Below are 17,021 nucleotides of genomic sequence, written 5' to 3'. Positions count from 1 at the left end.
CTCCCCGGACGTCTGTCCCTGTTCTCTATACGATTAGAGGGAGGTAGACGAGATTCCACTTCTACTCCTGGTCCTTAGGCAGGGTGCTGGTCACCCTCACACCGATTACCCCATTTAGTTCTCTCAACAGCCCTAGGGGACAGATCCGTCGACTCCACATTGCAAATGTTTGCTCTAAATCCCAGACTCTGGAGTCAGAGAGACTTGGGTTTGCACTCAGCCTCTGCCAGTTCCTCGCTGTGTGACCTTGGACAAGTCACTGCCCCTCTCTGAGCCTCAACATCCACATTTATGCAGTGGGAAGGATAATACCTGCCTCTCAGGATGCCATGAAGAACTAATGGGTTGATGCTTCCAACACATCATAGGTGCTTGAACAGCGTCTGTGTTCTTCCTTCCCTCTCCGGGTCTCAGTTCCTCACCTGCACAGTGGGGATTAACTCTGTCCCCCTTATAAATGGGACAGCGGGTGAGTGGATTCACCAGGGAGAGGATGTGTGTGGAAGCTCTTTGCAAAGAGTACAGAACATCTATGGTGTGCCAGGTGCTCGGGGGCAGAGGACCTGACAGCAAGCGACAGGGAGCTAAGGGGCAGGGACAAGAAGCAGGATTACTTGTGCCTGGGCAGACGAAGAAGCAAACAAAGTGCTGAGCGTCTGCTAAGTATCGGGTGCTCCCTGAATGGAACCCTCCCACCAGCCCTGAGAGATGGGCATCCCAGGGCCTGGGCTGGGATTCCAGTATGGGCTCTGGAGCCTGTGCTCTTCCTCCAATGCCACCTGGTCCACACATGTAGCAAGATCCATAATCACCTACTATGCTGTGCTCACCTGCACCCTCAAAATCTGCAAGGTTGGTGTGCGTCCCCACGTTACAGTTGAGGAAATGGAGGCTCTCAGAGGTTGAATAATTTGCCCATCCTCCCAGAGACGGGCTAAATGGGGGAGAAGAGATGAAGCTGTAGGGCCTTCCACTTCTGGCAGGATTCGTCCAGTAGTCCCAGGTGATTCCAACCCTAGTGAGGACAGGAGAAAGACACTTCAATAATTCAGGCAGCAAGGTTGCACTGAGCATCTACTTGTGTCTTTCCCTTTGCTGGTGCTTAGGTCAGACACACACCTGCTCCCACACCTTCCATGACTCCCTATTTCCCACAGGATAAGCCCAGACTCCTCAGCCTGAAGTTTGAGGTTCTTTTCAGCCAATTTGTCCACCACTTCCTCCAGTGCCATAGCCACTGGAAACTTGACCCTTGACCCCATCTGCTTAATGCCCTTCCTCCACTTCTCTATCATCCCTCAAGGCTCAAATTCCACCAGTTGCCTGGAGCCTGAACTGGCCTTGCTCTCCCTCCTGGGGCAGAACCCATCCGCATCCCACCCTCTCTTCTGTGTCCTTCCCAAAGGGTGTGCCCTGCTCTGGTCCCAGCACTGCTTACGTGACTGTGTGTGTGCTGGTCTCCTCACCTGGACTGGGATGTCCTTCAGGGACAGGGGCCTCTGCCTACCCATTTTCCTATCCCCAGGACTTAGCAAAAGCAAGTGGCAATAGTGCTGGTGCAAGAGGATGGAACTGACCCAAATTGAACTGAACCACATGGCCACCCTGAAGGCTCATGGCCCCGTTGCACAGACCACATAGCACAGGGATGAGGAGCTCTGGCTTTGGCATAACCAGTCCTGAGTCTGGGACTAGGCTTCCCCTGGCAAACTGTGTGACTTTGGCCAAGAGACTTACCCTCTCTGGTCCTCAATTTCTTTATCAGTAAAGTGAGGTTAATAATATCTACCTAATCGCATATGAAGATTAGATGAGATGACACATATCGAGTGCTCAGAGTGTGCCTGGTGAGCCCTCAGTAAACGGTAGTTTTTATCATTACCATTTGCAGAGAAGAAGGGAATGTGAACGATGTGTAGACATCAGGAGCCAGTGTAGACTTGAGGTGGGCATCCAAGCACTGTATTATTAGCACTTCCCAAATGCAGGTCAATGGACCCAGCTGGGCTGGTGGCGTCAGACTCTCCTGGGAAGTTTTAAAAGTGCAGTGTCCTAAAATACCCCCAGAGAGGTCTGGGATGGTCTGAGATGTGAATAAGCCAAGCCAAGTCATTCTAAAGTGCAGAAGGACTTAGTCTTTTGTTTTTAAACAAGTTATCAAGGACTGGAAGGGTTGGAAGATGGCCCAGAGAAGGTGGGGGTGGCAAGCCAGGAATTAGATGGGTAAGACGAAAGGACAAGTGTATCTCAGGCAGAAGGCATGGTGCAGGCAAAGTTCCATAGGAAAGAAGGAGGAAGATGTGGTCCTAAGAACCTGGAGGAGGCTAGTCTGGCTGGAGTGATGGTGGACGGAGTCAGAGAATGAGGCTGGAGCTTGGTCACAGGACTTCTTGAATTCCTACTGCAGAGCTCACATTCTATCTGATGGGCAAGTGGGATCCACTGATGGTTCTTGAGCAGAGGAGTGACATGAAGAAAGGAATGGTGAGGACGTATTCTGGTTAATATGTGCAAAAGAGAATGGAAGGGCACATACTCGTGGCAAGAAAGCTAGCTCGCGGCCTGTGGCAGGGTTCCAGTTCCCAACCTGACATGGGAAAGGTTTTTTCCACTGTGGAGGGGAAGCTGGGTGGGTGCTAGGTCAGGATTGGAGCTTGGTGGAGCCAATGTCCCAGATTCCTCACTGCTGACCACAAGACCAGCCCAGCAGAGCAGGGGACTATGTGGCAGAGGCTGGATCTTCTATCCAGGTCACCAGAGCCCTGGTCAAGGCAGTGTTCAGTTCAGAGAGAGCCCAGGGGAGGGGCAGGTGAGGGTCCAAGGGACCCAGTAAGTGCCCAGGTCAGATAACTGGCCCCATAGGTGATTCTGCAGATGGTGAATGCTCCCAAGCCACCTGCATATCCTCACATTAACCCTGATGAGAGCAGACCTGGGGTGGAGGGTAGGTGGGCAACAGCAGGCTTTGGATGCCTAGTCTGCCAGCCTGGAGACAGGGAGAGGTCGATTTCATTCATTCATTCATTCATTCATTCATTTATTCTGGCCACAAGCACTCTCTAATCACCTGCTTGGTGCCACCCCCTGTGCCAGGCACTGGGGGCAGAGAGATGTGTCTGACCCATGCCTATCTAGCTGGAGCCCCCCTCCCCTGGGGTAGCTGCAGAATAAAGAGTAACAGGTCAGAGTGGTCAGTGCTGGGCAGAGGGAGGCACAGTAGGGGTCTGACCCCACCTGGAGAGTCAGCAAGAGCTTCTCAGACTTGCACTGAGCTACGTCCTGAGGGGAGAAAGGGAGAGGAGAGCAGCCTAGACAAAGGCAGGGAGCCCGGAATCACCCCACCATGTTTGCGGAGTGACCCAGGGGTAGGTGTGAGCAGAGCTTAGGATAGATGGGGAGGACGGCTAGAGAGGACACGGGTGGGTAGGTGGGGACTTGACCAGGAAGGGCTGTGGATGCCACCCTGCAGCAAGTGGGAGAGCCCCAGTGGGCTGGATGACAAGTACACAGCTACAGTCTCCCAAGGAGGAGGACCTTGGAACACACAGAGCCGCCCAAAGAGTGGCAGCAGCATCTGACAGATGGAGGTCACAGTCCTTCACATAGAGAGCGCTAAAAATCAGACAGGCAAAGAAAAGGAGTTCACTCACAGGAAAGATCTGTGACCCCAGAGAAGAAACAAATGAAAACATGGTCAATCAAAGGAATCATCAAAGGAACAGAAATTAAAACAGCAAGAAACCATGTTTCACCCCGTAACCTGGCAACATTTTACAAAGATGATGATAACAGACGCTGTTGGCAGAATGTGGAGGAACAGGGTGATTTCTTACATTGCTGGTGGGAATAGAAATGATATGAGCTTCTGGGGGGAGGCGTATGGCAATGTAGGCTGAGTGCCTCGGCACGTGGGCTGCCCCAAGATTCCACACTTCCACACGTAGGAACCTATCCCAAGGAAATAATCAGACAGGTGCACCAAGATGGACTTTGGGAAGGGTGTTTACTGTGGCAGTGTTTATGACAGCTCAAGTGTGGAAAGAATCTAAACATCCAGCAATAGGAGATTTGTTGAAATAACGATGCAACAGCTCTGCGAGGGAATGGTGTACGGCTGTTAAAATGGGGACCCTACTGATTGAATCACACCCCCTTCCCCGACCTCTCCTTGGTAGCATATGTGATCATTGCCGTTTCACATTTACTTGTGAATTTCTCGGATGACTTTCCGCATTCCCCATCCAATGTTAAGCCCCGTGAAGGCCAGGACTCTGTTTATTATGTTCAATATTATGTCCTTGGTGCTGACTTCAGTTCCTGTGGGCCCTCAGCAAACAGTTATTAAATGAATAACTGAGTCTGTACTTCTTTAGTGTGGTAAAATACACATATCATAAAACTTACCATCTTAACCCTTTTCAAGTGTACAGTTCTGTTTAGTACATTCACGTTACCGTGCAACCATCCCCACCACCCATCTCCAGGTTCATCTTCCCAAACTGAAACTCTGTACCCATTAAACAGTAACCCCCATTCTCCCCTCCCTGCTCCCCAGCAACCACCATTCTACTTTCTTTCTTTCAATATCCCCCTTTTCCCTATGCCCCTGTATTTTTTGATGTGGAAGATGTTCATGATATATAATTGATTAAAAGACACATTATAAAGCGGAACGCAGCAAACACTGTTAATTCCCTCCTTCCTTGATTTTGTCTGGAGGGATCACATGTCTACACCCAGGCGATCAATTATGATTGACCCAAAGCCAGTTACGACAATCCTATTCTCTATTGACAGTTCTGGCCAACGAGACCTGAAAAGAAATTTGTTGGAGTCACTTCTGAAAAAGCTTTTACTTTCTTTATTAAAAAGGCAGACGTGGGCTTCCCTGGTGGCGCAGTGGTTGAGAGTCCGCCTGCCGATGTAGGGGACACGGGTTCGTGCCCCAGTCCGGGAAGATCCCACATGCCGTGGAGCGGCTGGGCCCGTGAGCCATGGCTGCTGAGCCTGCGTGTCTGGAGTCTGTGCTCCGCAACGGGAGAGGCCGCAACAGTGAGAGGCCCGCGTACTGCAAAAAAAAAGAAGGCAGACTTGATTAGCTTTGCTGGCGTTGAATACAGATGCAGTGGCTGGAGCTGCAGCTGCTGTCTTGCAACCACGAGAGGAAATGCTAAAAGAATCATAGGGATTTTGGACCTGTAAAGTGGTGAACCAAAGCCAGCAACTACTGGTCTTCTAGCTATGTAAGAACATTTAACTCCTACTTATATAAGTTATTGTGCTTGCAGCTGAACTCACTCCCAACAGATACAGAATATGATCCTTTATCTATGTGCAAGTATGAATAGAAAGAAATTGAAGTGATTATCTCTGGGTGATGAGATTCTTCTTTTTGAAATTTATATAATGAACGTGTAAATAATGATCAGAAAATAACAATTTTACATTTAGGAAAATGTAATAATGATGTTAGTTCTATTTTAAAAAATAAATAAAACATTGGGCCTCCAGGGGTCACTCCTATCTGACCCCTGAATTCAAGGGAAGCTCAATGGCCACCTGTGGAACAGATTCAAGCCCCCATGGGGAGGCTGGACTTCACCTACACAGGCCCCATCCAAAACAGTGTATGATTTTAACCTCCTGAGGGGGGCAGGACAGATGCCATGGTGCCAGGGAAACATGAAAACCTGAGGCTCTGTGAGGAGAGGTGAACCTCGAAAGGTCCCCAGTGTGGCTGTGAGGGGCTGCACCACACCCTTGTGGCTCTCGTGTCCTCCCCCTGCTGCAGCCCTGAACGCCCCACCTCTCCCTCTGGGCTTTGAGGCCAGACCCCGTGTTCCTGGCAGAGGCATGTCCCTCAGCTCCCAAAGGACAGTCCACCCTCACCCTCAGATTAGGGCCCAGGCCTTCTCCGCTGATGGGCCTGCCAAGCAGGTTCTCAGCCAGCTCCAGGCTGATGACCAGATGACCTGGAGGAAGAGCCACGCTGGGATCTGGGCATGAGGCCCCAGGAGGACGGGGCAGCCGTGGGGTCTGCAGGTGGGGCTGACGGTCGGGCAGCACCTGTATTGGCTATAAACACCTTTACCCCAAGTGGCCTTGCCATCTCTTCCCACAACAAACCTGGGATTATCTCTGTGAAAGTGACCCTGGGGGAAAGCAGAGGAAAGAAGGAAAAAATGCCAGCAGAGAATGAAAGGGAAACCGCACTAAGGGAGCACTGCTGATCCTTTTCTTGGCAAACGTGTCCAGGGTCGCAGCTGTGCTGCCTGCGGACACGGCAGTCGGGACAACAGCCAGCATTGTTCTGTGTGCTCGGCAGTGCCCTCCTCAGTCACGCACATGTGCTGGCTCATTTGATCTTCACCCAGGAGGTAGTGCCTGCAGAGATGCATCAGAGGAAACTGCCCTGGAGCAGCGGGGGCAGAGATAGCACCAGGGACGCTTAAGGGCAGCAGGGTTTTTTCCTGGGATGGGAGGAAGGAGACTGGACCATGAGGATGGTTTATACCAGCGTTCCCTTGGGTGAGGAATCTGGGTACTAGCTTTCCACCTTCTCTTTAGAATGGGATAGACCGGTCTGGAGCAGCTTGACATCCCGGTGACTCCAGTTTTCTTCCCTCTCTTCCTTTCCTGCCTCCTCTTTCCTTCTGCCTCCTTCACCCTCTGAGTTATGAAGCTCAAGCCACCTACCTGAGCCTCGGTTTTCCCCAATGAAATAACGGGGTGCCAGTCAGTGCTGCCCGACCTCTTCCCAGAGAGCACTTTTTTTTTTTTGGCTGTGCTGTGCAGCTTGCAGGATCTCAGTTCCCCATCCAGGGATTGAATCCGGCCCACAGTAGCGAGAGCACAGAATCCTAACCATGAGACCACCAGGGAACTCCTCCCAGGGACCACTTTGATCTTCCCTGTCTAGGGAAGGGGGGCCAGACTCCACCTCTTTTTCCCTGTAGGATCTTCCCTGGCCTCAGTTTCCTCACCCCATAAGGGGCTAGCAGCCCTGCCTGCGTGCCTCGCGTGGCTGATGCGAGGCCTGGGAGGGGATGGAGGTGGCTATTGCCGCGCTGCGTTTCAGGGCTTCTGGGCTCCTCCCCCCGGGCTCAGATGGCTGCCTTCCCTGCACCACTAACACCCTGACCAGCAGGTGATGGAGATATTTTGGCCTGGGGGTGAGGGCTAGTGACTGGGAAGCTGCCAATGGCACATTCTTCCTGGTCCCCACTCCCACCTGTCTGGGTCCCTGGGGCTGCTGCGGATTCTTTCCTTTCACCCCAGACCTCAGGGCAGTACTTGGTGCCAACTGGGTGCATGTCCTTGGGGTCTTTTGGATCCGAATTGCCAGTCCATGATACAGTTGGGTGTTTGTGCGGAGGGGGCGCTGCCATCCGACCATTTACAGCCCCCGGCTGCCCTCTCCCTCCATGCGTGTCTAATGTGATGAAGCACTCTCCTCTGTTTGTGCTATAAAGCATTTTCAGCTGTGTCATCTCATGTGGCCTCAGGTCTCCCTGCTGAGGTTGGAATTATTGTTACTATTTTACTGATGAATCAACTGGGGCTTGGAGAGGAGCAGTGATTCACCCAGGGTCACACCATGGGTTTAGTGGTGGAACTGGGATTAGAACTGTGCCTTGGATCCCAGCCCTGGGCCCTGCCCATCTGCTACCCAGGCCTGCTTGTTCTGGGAGTACTGCCTGGAGGAGGTGACTCTGAGTGGGTCTTGAAGGATTTGTATGAGTTATTAGGTGAAGAACGCTGGGAAGGGCATTCCAGAAGGGAACAGTGTGCACAGAGGCATGGATCTGCCTGGCGGCTGCAGAGTGGAACTGGGCAATCTGGACCACTCTAAGCAGTGCTACATCTTCAGGGAGTAAATCTGTGGCTCCCAGGCTTTGGGCTACCTCAGAATCTCCTGGGGAGCTCATGAAATGCACATTCCTGGGCATGTTCCTAGAGATTCCGGGTCAGTCCGAGGAATCGGCCCTTCTCACAGACTGGTTCCCTGCCCCCACCCCACAGCTCCGATGCCGGTGGTCCTCGGGTTAGTGGAGAAGCACAGCAGGGCTGAGGAGACTGAGGCAGAGCAGTGGGCAGGGCGTAGGGGAGGCAGTAGGTGTGCCGTAAGCCATAGGAGTAGCGTAGGGGCTGACCCTCATGGACCTCCCTGTTTAAAAGTGCAGCTCTCCCCGCAGCCCTCCCCTTTTCCCTTTTCTCCAGGCCTCTTGTCACCACCTCACATACTGCACACTTGACTTAGTGGTTTCTTATGTTTTACCCTCCAAGAGTGAGGGCGACATGAGGGCAGGAGTTTTGTCTACCTTGTTCAGTGATGCAACCCAGCTTCTAAAACAGTAGCTGGCACATGTAAAGTGATAGAGGGGCCTTTGTTCTGTTTATTCATTCATTTATCTTCAGGGTGGAAGAGCTCTGAGCATCTCCGAGGCTGGCAAGCCTTGGTGTGGACAAGATGGAGACAGAATGTCAGAGCACAGTTCCTGGAGGAGGCCAGGGGAAAGGATGGGTCCCTCAATCTGCTGGACACCTTCTCCCTTTAAACCTGCAGGGACAGAGCTGGTGCGTGGTGCGGAGGTAGTGCAGGAGGTGGGTGCCACTGGCCTTCATTTCCTCCATGAAGTGCAGGCAGGAAGAGGGGGAGGGGGCAGTGGAGGCTCATGGATGGCGAGAGCCTGGAGTAGTTCCTGAGGGGGGCCTTTTGGAGCAAGTGAAAGCATAACTGAGGCTGGCACTCTAGTCACCACTCTGTTTTGTTCAGAACTCCCAGGACCCCTCCATCCACCGGAAGGGGCCGTACCTTTCCCTGGCCTCAAGGGAAACATTAAAAACATTAAAAACTAGCCTCCTGGGCTTCCCTGGTGGCGCAGTGGTTGAGAGTCCGCCTGCCAATGCAGGGGACACAGGTTTGTGCCCTGGTCCGGGAAGATCCCACATGCCGCGGAGTGGCTGGGCCCGTGAGCCATGGTCGCTGAGCCTGCGCGTCCGGAGCCTGTGCTCCGCAACGGGAGAGGCCACAACAGTGAGAGGACCGCGTACCGCAAAAAAACAAAAACAAAAACAAACTAGGCTCCTGTCCCAACGTCTCCAGCTGAGCCATGCACTGCTTTCTAGACATGTCCCCATTACAACTGGACCACAAATTCAAAGTTGTCTCCTCCAGGAAGCCTGCCTGGATCCAGTACCCATCGACTGGGTCCCACAGAACCCAGCCTCTCTCTTCCTTGTGTGACCTGTCTCCTCCTGCCTCTCATCACAGAGGCCTGAGCTCTTACCTGCCTTGCTCTGGGCTCGCTGAGGGCAGGGCAGGGTCTGCTTCATCTCAGGGGCTGGAGCAGGTCGCCAACGAAGTCTGGGCTCTGCCTGGCCTTGGTGGTTAGGCCGTGGGCTCTCACGCTGGGTGCTGGGCGCCCTCTGCTGGCCCAGCTAGACACAGCCACTGCTCGCAAGGCACTGGAAACTTCTGGGAGACACACCTCTTTCCCTGGGCCCAGCCCCTCCCTAGTTCCTGCCTTCCTCCTTTCCTGAAATCCTTCACTGTGCTCTTGAAATCCTGGTCCATCACCACCGCCTTGTCCTCAAACGCCTCTCAAACATTCCTTCCTCTTCTTGCTTTGCCGAAAATCCCTGTCCCCCAAGACACTGCTTCCTCGATTTCCTCTCCTTTACCTGGAGCCTGAGGTGGGGTGGGGCCCTCCTTGCTCCTCACGGCCTCTTCCAGATCACTGTCCTTCTGTCCTGCATACATACACACCATCGAAGTGTTACTGACCAGGGTTCTTGGCCTCCTTAATGGATAGAAATTGATCAGAGGCCAGACAAGAAATTCAGGCCAGGCTTATTGGGGCCCCTGCAGCAGCAGAGGGGAGTGAGAACAAGTAACAGGTTCCCTAGCTCGCTCGCTCACTGTGGGGGGCGGCAAGCTGGTTCCTTCTATGGGGTGAGGGTAGGGGTGTGTCCAGGGGTCTGGCCAGAGGGGTAGCTTAGGTGGTTTGCCGACCCCCTTGGTGGTGGTGTGTGCAGGGGGCATGCGCAGTGCCCTGCTTTTTTTCCCCCCGACCCCCTGCTTTTCTCCCGGCTCTTCAGAAGTGGCAGTTGGTCTTTTTGGTCTTTTTGTATCTTGCTGCCCATAATTTGCCCCAGCTGCACATGCACGCAGTTATTTTTAGTCCCTTATAGTGTCTTTGTATTTTGCTGCTTGAGGAGATGTTTGTCTAGGTGCAAGCACTGCAGCAAAGGGTCCCAGGTGCCAGCCTGTCTCAGAAGCTCCTGTCATCAGATTACATGCTTTACGTACTGGAGACTGAGCATACAGACATGTTCTCCTGCGGGGGTGATTCCAACATGCCCTGGGCTTTCACTTCTTCTACCTCCAAAGACCTCACCTCTACTTCCTCTCAGCCACTCACTCCCACAGCTATGCTCTTGACCCTGTCGCTACCTGTAGTTCTATCTCCTCTAGAATCTCAATTCCAAACACCCTACCTTCTGATCACCACATTCCCTTTTCCCAGCCCACCCCCAACTCCTGCATCCTTCACTGACACCTGCTGTTGACGGCCCCCTTCTCACCTCTGCCTGTCACTCACCTCCTCCTGTGTCTCAGCTCTGCACACCTGAGGCTTCCAGGTCCAGCCTTCTATCTGCTCACACCCTTGACTCCCTTGCCCCACTCTTTATTGTGATCACAGGCCAAAACCCAATCCTGCTTAGACCCCGCTGTCCACCAGCTCCACTCCCGCACCCAGGTGGCTGAGTACCCAGGTGGCTGAGCACACAGCAAGAGGGAAGCATTCAACATACATGCTTTCTGGTTTCACTTCATTATCAACCACAAACCTCCAGTGGGCCCTTGAGACTGTCCTACAAACCCACATGTTTTCTTCACTCTTCCCAACTCATTTATTTTAGTTTTTGTTTTAATTAAAAATATAACACCTCTACTTTGCAGGTAATATTCTAAGCATGTTATGAATACCAATTCATTTAATTTTCAAAAAATTCTGTGAGGCAGGTTCTATAGTCACTTGGATTTTACATGAGGAAATGGAAGCGTGGTGGGGGTCCATGGATTGAGCGACCTACACTGGGAGCCTCCGCCCTCAAGCCCCCAGAGACACTGCCTCAATTACATCTCCCTTCCCCTTTCTCCTCACACCTCCAAACCTTCCCCCATCCTTCCTTCCAGCTGATGCCGTGCCTCCTATTTCCATGAGAAAACACATACAGTAAAGAGAGGCCCCCAGCAGCTCCCATTCCACACCAACCTGGCTGTACCTCTGCCCCCTTCTCCACCCCCACCCCCCACCTATTAGGATAAAGTGTTTGTGCCCTGTCTCCACTGCACCAGAAAACATCCCTTCCCACCCACCTAAGAAATTCCCACCCCTCACCTTCTGGTTGCCAGCTTCCCTCCTCTGCCCATTGGCCTGCTCTCACGGTTCCCATCTAGGGGAAAAAAGCTTTCTTGGTCCTCCTACTCTCTCTGTCCACAACACACTTTCCTGATCCCTTTATAAGAAAGTTCCTTAAAGGAGCTGTCCGTACTCTCTGGCTATCTCAGTTCCTCTTCCTGCATTCTCCCTAGAACCCTCTTCATTCAGACCATTCTGGTGCTAAACCTGATGGGACCTTCGGATCCCATCACCTGATCTGTTAAATCAATTTTCCGGCCTCACCTTACTTGACCTGTGGGCTGCATTTGACCCGCTTGGTCAATTCCTCTTCTTGGACACACTCCCTTAGTGATCTCTGCGAGTCGGTGGCTTTGAATATTATCGATATGCTGGCAACTTCCAGCCGAGCGTCTCCCTGAGCTCAGGTCACATGCCACACTGCTGCTGTAGTGTCTTGGTTGTCTGGTGAATGGTCCAGACAGGGGCAACCAGAACCCCGCAGCTGCCCTGCTAAGCCTCTCCCCCTGGACTTCCCAGCTGCCTAATGACAGCCCCGTCCTTCCAGTAGCCTCGGCCAAAACTGGGAACCTTCACACTTCTTTTTCTCAGACTCACATCTAAATGGTCGGCAAATGCAACAGGCTTTATTTTCAGAATACACCCGGAATCCAACCACTCTCACTGCCCCACTGATGCCCCGGTCCAAGCCACTAGCAGTGGCTCACAATCCCCTGGCTGCTTTCTCTGCTTCTGGTCTCGCCCCCTGCCATCTTTTTTCTAACCAGCAGTCAGAGCAATCCTTTAAACCATCAGGGCATTTCACTCTTCTGATCAAAGCCTGCCTTAGCTTCCCACCTTACAAGACAAAAGCCAGAGTCCCCAGAATGGGCTACACCCTCCTACTGGATCTGCACCCCAGCCCGGCGGTTACTGCGCTGCCTCCTGGTCCCTCCTGGCTTGTCCCTTCCGTGGCTGGGCTTGTGCACCCACTGTTCCCTCTGTCTGGGGTGTTCTTCCCCCACCTCATGTCCATATGGCGCATTCCCTCAGCTCCTTTCTCCCAGTGTCCCCTTCTCACTGAGGTCTTCTCTGACCACTCCATCATCTATCTATCTATCTATCACAATTCCGAACATGGAACACAGACGTTGAGAGTCCCCTTGAATTCAGTTCAGGGTCTATAACCTCGATTTTGTTTTGTCTATGCAGAGGTAAACATTATATATACATACGTAACCATCTTATGGAAATGAGATCATAACCTACTTTTAAAAAGTGATTGAATTCGGACATCTTTCCGTATCAATATATAAACATCTATGTCATTGTTTTTAACAGCTGCAAAATATTCCACTGTGTGAATAGTCTAAAATTTGTCCCTCCATATTGATGGATATTTGGGTTGCTGAACCAGTAGAAGAATTCAGTGAGAGCGAATGAAAGTATGACACCGTGGCAGATCAAAGTGACAGTTTTATTCCAGAAGACAGTAATGCTGGAAGGAGAGAGCTAAGTGAATCGACCTGTGGCCGTGGGAGCTCCCATGGGACCAGATGAGAATGTCCCACCCTGCCACGCGATGTCTGGGCTTTTTTTTTTTGTTTTTGCGGTATGCGGGTCTCTCATTGTTGTGGCCTCTCCCGTTGAGGAGCACAGGCTCTGGACGCGCAGGCTCAGTGGCCGTGGCTCACGGGCTCCGTGGCATGTGGGATCTTCCCGGACTGGGGCACGAACCTGTGTCCCCTGCATCGGCAGGCGGACTCTCAACCACTGCACCACCAGGGAAGCCCGATGTCTGGGCTTTTTATCCTAGAGACTCCTTAGTGAGTCAGGGGCTGTTTTAAGAGCCAAATGCAACCATCCAACAGCAGAAGTTCTTATTAATGAATATGCTCCTGTTCTTGACCCCTCGTCCAACCCGAGCCATGGCCCACTCAAGTCTTGTCCTTTGATGGTGGGTGAACATACTGGGGGCCTTGCTGGTTCATGTTAGGGTCTCCATACACTTCAACTGCTCTCAATTTTTCACAGTAACAACTGTTGTACCAATAGTACCTCTTCGTTCACTTGTCTATTTCCTTGGGATGACTTCCTAGAAATAACTTTGCTAGGTCCAAATGCATGCATGTTTTGACATTTTGGTATCTGCTAGAGTTATTAAAGGAGCAGAACAGAGAGCCAGAAATAGCTGCCAAGTCATAAGGGAATTTAGTTGCTGATCAGGTGTCATTTCTAACCATTGGAGAAAAGGTGGGTTATTGAATAAATGGTATTGGAGCAATGGGCTAGCCATTTGCCAAAAAATAACCTCACTCATTATGCAAAAATAAATTCCAGCTGAAGCCAAGATTTAAATGTTTTCAAAAAGGAGAATTTTTATATGATCTTGATAAGGGGGAGGCCTTTCTAAGCACAGCACAAAAGTTAGAAATCATTAAATAGAAGACATAAATTTGACTCCAGAGAAAATAAAATTTCCTATGGAGTAAAATGCCATAAAGTCAAATGTCAATCAACAAATGTGGGTGGAAGGGGTGTGGGTCACCTCTGGGTGGAAGCTGCATGCGATTCACCACTTCCGCTTCCCTCCTGCTTTGGTGGATTTAGCAAAGTTCTAGATGAAGGTGGCTTCTTCAGTCTGGCTCTGGGCTGCAGCAGGGATCCAGAGCAAAGCCTGCGGTGGACATGCAGTGTGAGAGAGAAACAAGCCTTTGTCATTTGAAGCACTGAGATTTGGGGGTTGTGCGTAACTGAAGCAGAACCTAGCCTATGCTGATTGATTCCCCAAGCAATGCTGGTGGGACTATATCAGCATCAAACATTCACGTGCCTTTTTAATTTTTTTTATTTATTGTTTTTTTGCGGTACGCAGGCCTCTCACTGTTGTGGCCTCTGCTGTTGCGGAGCACAGGCTCCAGACGCGCAGGCTCAGTGGCCATGGCTCACGGGCCCAGCTGCTCTGCGGCATGTGGGATCTTCCCGGACCGGGGCACGAACTCGTGTCCCCTGCATCGGCAGGCGGACTCTCAACCACTGCGCCACCAGGGAAGCCCCATTCACGTGCCTTTTACATAGAAATTCCACTTCTGGACATTTATGAAACAGAGAGGCTCACACATGTGCAAAGAGGCATGGATGAGGCGAGGCATTGCTGCTTTGTCTGTAACAGCAAAGGGCAGAAAACAATCGGCACACCCATCAGTCAGAGATTGGAACATACATAGAATGGAATCGTCTGCCACCAGAGAAATGACGAAGCAGATGTAGATGCACCAACATAGTCATAACCCGCAGATTAGGGCTGGAGTAAGACGATAGAGACCCCAGGATCTAAAAAGACTAAGAGGCCCCTCTCCACCTTGCCCATGTAAATAAAAAGTTAAAAATGAGTCATAAATATTAAAATGTTAAATGTTTTAAAGCATTTTTATAAAAACATATCTGAAAAGTTACACAATAAATGGGTATACTAACTAGTTCCCAAGGGCTACTGTAACAAATTACAAGGAAAAAACATTGGTGTTTTGAAACAACAGAAATGTAATCTCTCACAGTTCTGGAGGCCAGAAGTCTGAAATCAAGACCATGCTCCATCTCTCTGCAGCCTCTCAAGAAGAATCCCTTCCTGCCCCTCCCAGCTTCTGGTGGATCCTGGCTTTTCTTGGTTTTTGCATCATTCCCATCTGTGCCTCCATGTTCACATGGTCTTCTTCCCTGTGTCCCTCTGTGTCTTAAATCTCCCTCCCTTTTCTCTTCGAACACCAGTCATTGGATTTAGGGCCCATCCTAAACCCAGGTGATCTCATTCGGAGATCCTTAGCTTAATCTCATCTGCAGAGACCTTCTTTCCAAATAAGGACACAGTCACAAGTACCAGGGGTTAGGAGTGGGCAGATCTTTTTTTTGGGGGGGACACTGTTCGACCCACTACAATGGGTAACAGGGGTTGCCCCTGGGAAGGTGGAGGGGGACAGTTAGGAATGGGAGGGAGATCAACTTTTCACTGTATATACTTTTGAACTACTCACATTAAAAAAACCCCATTTTCCTGTAAAAGTCTTTTTAAACGAACATACACACAAAAAGGATGGGTCCCTCCCAAAAAAGAGTGTGCCCGTTCGAAATGTTGACACTGCTAAATTGGCCTAATGTACACTCATGGCAATAGTGCCTGCAGACTCCAAGTTTTCTGAGGTTGGAGAAGTACAGGGCATAAATAGCGGGTTCTGTCTATCGTTCAGACTGTGAGTGGGAGTCAAGGGGAGAGGGCCATCTTGAGGGAAGGGGTTTGGGGGGTGGAGAAGCCTTGAGAAATCGATGTGGGGAAGAAGAAGAATAACAGGAGATGAGGGATTTGGCGGTAAGAGGGGGTGACGAGATCGTGGACGCAGGAGATCCCTGAGGAAGCCTGACTGGGGCAGGGGAGGGTCCTCTCTGGACAGGAAGATGGTCCCTTCTGCCCTAAAAGAGAAAGGAAGGAAGGAGGAGGGAAGGGTGGGTGTTGGCCCAGGAAGAACTCGGAGGGAAAGACCTGGAAGAGGCTCTGTCTTACCCTGACCCCTGCATCTTTGCATCTCTGGTGGTGGTGGTGGTGATGTGGGTAGGCTGGTTGTCAGCTGGTCAGAGCAAGTGGGGGGTGCATCTGAGAAGAAGGAGGAGCTGACACCGCTGCTTTGGGCAACTCTTGGGGGGGTAATTAACAAGGGACAAAAGCCCTGCCAAGTGGCAGGAAGCCAGGGTGGGGCTGACGCCTCAAAGAGTGCAGTGGAGGATGTGGGATGAGAAGGGACTGCCCCCGGGTCCATCTGTTGCAAAGTCCAAGGTGCCTGCAGGGCTTCCTTGGTCCCCCACCTCCATCCAAACACACCCACTGCACACTCGACAGTGGCCCCCCCCTCCTCAGCCTGTTGACATCGTGTCCCTCTGTGCATGTGCTTGATCATCTGCTGATAGGTGAGACCCCAGGGTCCCCAAGGGGAGCATCAGGGAAAGCTTGCTCCCACCTCCCAAAAGAGGAGGCCTTTGATGAGGAAGCCGCCAAAAGCAGGTTTCAAATACAATTCTCTTTACAGGAGACAGGAAAGGGAGCATCCGCTGCCTGCTGAGAGCCTTGAGCTACCTCAGCAAAAAATTAATGAGCTCCTACTCTGTGCCAGGGATGGTGGGATATTCCAGGGGAGAACAAAGTAGAGGAGACGCTGACCTTGAGGAGGTTGCTGTCAGCCCACTGGCTGCACAGTCTTTGTTCAATTGGCCCTGCCCTCCGGTGTGAGGTGTCTGCAAACAAGGTGGAAAGGGCATTGACTTTGGAGTCCAGTGACCCAGGCTCAGAGCAAGTCATTTCACTAGAACCCGCTAATCTTCTGCAAAGTGGGAGCAGGAAGCCTCCAGTTTCTACACCGTGTGGCCCTTCTGGGAGGACCCCTGGCTTTGTGTGGCACATCAACCCCGAGGCCTGGGGCTGCTGGCCTCCACATCCTCCCGCAGACAGCAGCTGTTCACCAGACCCTCGTCCAGTCATGTTCTTGGACATGGTGTGTAAATAGAATCTGCAAACCGAATCGTTTGGAACACTGAGCTTGTGCGACAGTGGAATCCTTTTTTTTTTTC

Source organism: Mesoplodon bidens (assembly GCF_964165515.1).
Source record: "Mesoplodon bidens genome assembly, chromosome: 2".
NCBI lineage: Eukaryota > Metazoa > Chordata > Mammalia > Artiodactyla > Ziphiidae > Mesoplodon > Mesoplodon bidens.
The sequence above is the reverse complement of the archived record's forward strand: the minus strand, read 5'-3'. Positions refer to the sequence as shown.